The sequence below is a fragment of the Amia ocellicauda genome, chromosome 6, assembly GCF_036373705.1.
Source record: "Amia ocellicauda isolate fAmiCal2 chromosome 6, fAmiCal2.hap1, whole genome shotgun sequence".
NCBI lineage: Eukaryota > Metazoa > Chordata > Actinopteri > Amiiformes > Amiidae > Amia > Amia ocellicauda.
Window position 1 is genome coordinate 1902996 of NC_089855.1, and position 6051 is coordinate 1909046.

The 6051-nt window shown below is 43.1% G+C and overlaps 1 long non-coding RNA gene across 1 annotated transcript; it reads right to left on the bottom strand.

Annotated features, from left to right (window-relative positions):
- Positions 1 to 3494: 3494 nt before the first annotated feature.
- LOC136751751 (uncharacterized) lies at positions 3495 to 5531 on the bottom strand. Its single transcript, XR_010817054.1, has 3 exons — positions 5401 to 5531; positions 4767 to 5114; positions 3495 to 3659 (listed from the first exon to the last, which is right to left on the bottom strand). It is a non-coding gene; the product is annotated as an uncharacterized LOC136751751 (long non-coding RNA).
- Positions 5532 to 6051: the final 520 nt, after the last annotated feature.

A 6051-nucleotide genomic window follows, 5' to 3' on the forward strand; every position in this document is an offset into this window, starting at 1 on the left:
GCTCTGAGCTCGGCCCAACACTCTCAGCAAGGCGGTAAAAGAGCCAGGCTGCCCAGAGCTCATCTGTAGGGCGTGGCAGTGGTGCACCAATCACACTGCTTTATAAAATAAATATATTAGAGATGGACCATCATTGAGCCCAATTAGAATAACAGTTCATAACAGGTCAAGCACCACAGGGGTCAAATGAAGACAGATTCTCAGAAGGCTGATATTTATACCAGGATTTCAGGCCATCTAGGGGTACGATAATCCCATTAGTAGAGGAGAGGGGCTTGTTTTAAATTAGTCTTAGGTTCTGCATGTCTGAAGGAGTTCCTTTCTTGACGCACAGAGACATCGAAAGTGTCTGCAGCGCTGAGGGACGGCTTTCATTTTCTGTGGTGATATCTGATGTCAGTGTAGACCACCCCATCCACCTGCTCTCGCTCTCTCCTCCTCTGCTTGTGCTTCCTTCCTCTCTGACCGAGCTCCACGGTCGTGTAGGTCACCTCAGCGTCCTGCAGCAGAGAAAACAAAGACCAGCTCAGACTCTTCATCCTGTGTTTCAAAAGCTGTGCAAGTGTGTGACACACGGTGGCCAAATAGTGCACACAAACACACGGGCTTTGACGTGGTCAGTGACATTGTACAGTGTTACCTGACTGCTTGTGGTCTCAGTGGATGTGGGGAGGGAGAAATCTTCTGCTGCCTGACAAAGATCTAGAGAGAGAGAGAGAGAGAGAGAGAGAGAGAGAGAGAGAGGCAGTAAGGCTAATTCTGTGTAATAGTTTTTCTACCCTGCCCTCTTCAGGTAAATTTTAAACTAGCAAACAGGAAGCCATTAGAAAGTTGTAACAGATCATCACACAGGTTCCCATGTTTGTCTGCTCAACAGCCACGATGGCTGAGACAACGAGCTCACCTGCACGCCGGGCAGCCCTGTGCCGAGACCACACCCTGAAGGCCAGGACAGCAAGGAGCGCGAGAGACACCAAGCCCAGCCCGGCCAGCGCCCACACAGCCACAACACCAGCGCCGGCCAACCAGGATCCTGCTGCTCCAGCGCAAAGTTTCAATCAGACTCGTGTTTAAGAAAACAAATCATTATATGACCTGCTTTATTTCTATTGTTTTCTCATTGATTCTTTATGCTTAGTTACAGTAATTACACTTAGTTAGTCTAATAAGAAACTGTCCATCTGTGTCTTCTCTTATACCATGGTAAATCTGCATGGTAACTAGGCAGTTTTCCTCTGGCTGTACAGTACCATGCATCTACTTTGCCAGGGTTTTCAGTAGTGAGTATCATGGTTTACTATCCTGTACTTCTCTACCTTTACCATGATTTCACTTTGCTTCCCTTTATTTTACTACGGCTGCAGCAGACAGCATTAATAAGGGTTTGTCAGAAAATGAAGCTGATAAAACTGTTCTCCTTCATTTAGAACATCTGAGATTCGTCAGATGAAAGTTGATATCATGAATTTATATAGTATATGTGCATATACGTATTTACATTATAAGATATCATAAAATATAATTCACAAAAACTGTAACTGCTATATTGTTATACAAGTTGCAACTGTGGATTGAATAAGGATTTCTCAGCTCAGCTCAGACTCGGATGTCTGTGGCTGTGCAAGAAATCAAAGAAGAAAAGTGATACTTTTTTTGAAAAACCTCAAACATTTGGAATTTAAATGTTTCATTAAGTAGCTTAAAAAATTGCAGTGGAGCAAGAATATTTAAAGTAGCCAACCTGAAAACTCCAGCCATGTCCCATTGCCAAACAGGATCTGCCCACATGTGGCCACAGCACAGTAGTAAGTCCCAGCGTCAGAGGAGCGGAGGTTCCTCTTGGGGAGCTCATAGACACAGCCCTGTGCAGGAAGCCCAGGCTCAGAGCTGCTCTCACACGCATCACTTCTGTTCCCATGGGTGTAAATGAGTCCTGGAAGGGCTTCTTCTGAGCCATGCCTGAACCAATGAACACTGTGCTCTCCTGCACAGGTCTCAGTGTGTATTGTACACTGCAGAGTCACACTGTCTCCTGGCTGGACGGGGACAGACGCCGGCTGCTGCTCCACTCTCCTGCTGACGGACCCTGAGACTGAATCAGTAAAGTATGGGTTGGTAATTTTTACACATCTCTACAATCTGTAACACTCTATTTAGCTGGATTTTAGACTTTTCATCTTTATGAATTTAGTTTTGCCTCAGATTCATGGTTGAAAACCTGGATGATGGTTATTATCGTGAGATTGAAATCTTAATAATACAGAATAAATGGACCTGCACTGCAACCTGCCCAAACATGTACAGAGTTAGAAACACATATTCTCTACACTCAACAGAGGCCGTTGCAGCATTGCTCAATGGTCTTACCTTTCAGTAACAGCAGAGTCCCATTCCCACAAGCCACCCGTCGGTACATGAAGGCTGCACAGTAATACACGGCCACGTCTGAAGAGCGAATGTGTGAAATCTGGAGGTCGAAGCTTTTGCTCGTGTTCTGCACTGTGAAGCGACCCTCTTTAAACTCATCCTGGAGCTCCATCTCCTGTGAGTACTTAGACAGCGTCGCTATGTATCTGGGCATCTGGCCGACGTCCTGCTTCAGCCAAGCCAGTGTCATTGGATGGGTCTTGAAGACGGAGCAGTGCAGAGTGACCGAGTCTCTGAGCTGCGCAGTCACTGAGAGCTGGGGCTGAGAGACCACATCTGTGAGAAGCACACCTAGGAGACACAGGACACCCACAGCACTGCACCATAATCTGCAGCTCTTTATGAGAGGCTGTGCATGAACCCACACAACAGAAATACAACTCTGGGGACGCCAGAGGGGTGGACCCACGTGCGGGGCACAGGGGAGAGTCAGAAGGGGCAAGAAGTCCAAGCCAAAAAACAGAAACAATCAGGCTGAGACAGAGTTTGTAGTCAGGAAACAGGCTGAGGGGTCAAGTGATTAGACAAACAGGTCTGGAGAATCCAAGAATCAGTAGTCAGTAAGGAAAACACAGGACTGGTATACAAAGAGGCAAACACTGGGAGTGAATGCTCAGAAATTTAACACCAGGCAAAACAAAACTTCACAGCATATGAGTGCAACAAAGTGATATATACATACATATTAGGGTCAGAGGAAGGCAGTTGTCAGTGGCTGTAAGTGCTGGACCAACGAGAGACTGGGGTTGCTGGAACATGGTGGTGAATAATGGAATGTTTGGGATGCTGTTCAGAATTCGGGAGATAGTGGGGGGAATATATGACAGATAGATAGAGAGATACATTGATTTAATCAGGTAATATTCTGCATGCTAAAAGAGCAGTGAATAGTTTTGGCTCACCTGTGTTGCTCTGTAACTCATTCCCCAGCAGCAGCAGCTCTCCACAGACCTGCACCATGGGGGCCAGGGCTGCTTTGCTGTCCCCGGGGGCTCTGTATGCACACTGCCTGTCGGAGCGCTCTGTCTGGGCACTGGAGAGCCTCCCTGTTGGACTGTGTCGGTCCGTGTACACGATTCCTAACAGGGCGTCTCCAGAGCCATCCCCCACCCAGAACACGCTGGAGGACTCTGCTTGTGTGAAGCCGTACAGTCTAACCGGCAGGTTGGGATGGACCCTGGACTGCCAGGACTCAGAAACAAGTGCTGGCCCTATTGTGCCAATGTCATCTCCTTTAAACAATCATAACAATATATATTTTTAGATTGTGTTCATTATCAGCAGCAATTCTAGAAAAAAGTCTAGTTTCAGAAGATTTTGTAAAATTTGCGAGACACATTTTTGCAGTTGGCTTATTTTGTATTATGTTTAATAGATTATTAATATGTACTTTATAAAGCATTGATGCATTATAAATTAGTTATAACCCAGTTATAGAAATACATGGAAAGTCAAACTGGTAGCTACAAACTGTCCCTCTTATAAATCATATATAATCTAAAAATGTACAATAATGTATTAGGGATGTGTCAAAGCAGTAGTGAAGTTTGCTTTATGACCTGTTCATAAATTATTTGAAACTGTCCATTTGACCTTGTGAACATTGCAAGCATTTCTATAACTGCTATGCATGATTAATGCTTTATAAAGTATATATTAATCATATATTACATATTTATAAATCATGAATAAAACATTAAGCATCTTATTATAAATTGTTACCATATAAAGATTGTCACTTATATTGTCATACAATCCGTTCTACGACTCCTGACTTCCGATTAACTGTTTTATTTTTTTTAAATTGCAGAAATATGTTCAAGTGAAGGATCATCCTAAAAAGAATTACCTTACTCTATATACATTCATTGTCTTTTGCTAGTTATTAATATCTCCATTGATATCTTGCTTTTCAGAAAAACAAGTGCATTGTGTTCTGGGGCAAGAAGCTTCAAAAATTAATAAACAGGAATAATCAGAAACAGATATTTTCTTGCTGAATGTATTACAGTAAAATATATCAAAATGTCTATTTTGTGATTACATGTCTTTACATGGGAATTTTCAAATGGTCACTGTAGACCAAAATGCCTTTCTTTTATTCTGAAAGCACTGTATTTTTTAAATAAAAAAGAGACAGTATACATCAGAAAAAAAGCATGTTCTCTATATTTATTTCCCTGTTAAACATAGTTTAGTAAAACTATATGAATGTATTGTATATTTAAAAACTAAACTTTTAATATGCTGCAAACACTATACATTCAGCAATATTGGAAGCAAATCTGCTGTTTCATTCTCAATCCATTTAAAATATTTTCACATTAAAAAAAAAATACCTTTAATGGCCAACAAAGTTCTGTTTCTGAACATAACCGTGTCGGTGGAGGTTACAGCTCCACACAAATAGATCCCGGCATCAGATGAGGCGATGTCTGTAATGTGCAGAAGCAGCGTGCCGTCTCTGCTCCCCACTGTGAAGCGTTTCTTCAGCAGGTCTGTAGTGTGTATGACCTCTCCCGAGGCGTGGAACAGTCCCAGTAGCAAAGTCATTGGCTTCCCAAAGTCTTGCTTCAGCCACACGTGAGCCGGGCTGCCCCGGGCCGCGCTGCACTGCAGAGACACAGAGTCCCCGAGCGAGGCAGTGAGAGAGAGCGCAGGCTGCAGCAGCCGGGACACCATCACACCTGCAACACATACATTATATTATATATTTTGTTATGTTTAAATTGGAAAGAATAAGTTAGCAGATTATCAACAGTACAAATCTCAAAGGTTCTGTGCTCCAGTACATAGACATAGACATAGACACATGCATGTCATTTTCTGAGACAAAACACTGTAGTTTGAATTTACAAGTAAAAGAAAATCCTTGAAATTAAACTCTTGATGCTGCATGTCTGTGTGTGTTTGTTTGTTCCTGTAAAAAGCAAAACAAGATCGCATTTCAAACACAAGTCAGGGTGCACTTACACAACCTGCAGAAGATCAGAGGCGAGCAGTGTCTTCTCATCATGAGTGTCTGACATGAACACAGACAGATCTGTGTGATATAAGAGCGTCTATAGGTCTCAGAGTGAGAGACGTGGGCAGCAGAGAATCAGCTGCAAGAAGCATCCTGTAGTCTACAGACAACTCTAGACATGTGGTTATTTCATTCTCTAAAGCACTTCAATTGGCAGGTAGACAGGAGTTTCTCAAACAAACCTCAATTAGCGAAAGTTTGGAAACAAAGCACTGACTGCAGCGTTAGCAGTAATGTCTGTCTCTGGACATGAAACAAATGAATGATAGAGATGGCAATTAAATTCAAGTTCAGCTGGAACAGAAATCACAAGACAGAGGCAGACAGACAGACAGATTGGTAGATAGACAGATAGACAGATTCTTCTGAACTCCTATAACATATAACCATTGTTACAGCACAGGGGGACGAAGACAACATACATGACTCTTCTCACACGGCAGGAACACAGTGCAGAAACAGCCAGGGGTCCGATGGAGCATCTGTCACTGGTACCCCTGACCTGGGCCTGACCACAGCTCAGAAACAGCTGTTGCTCAAAAAGCTGAGGAAACGTGCAGGCTGTTGTTATCTGTATTCAACACAATGTGCTTGTAGGA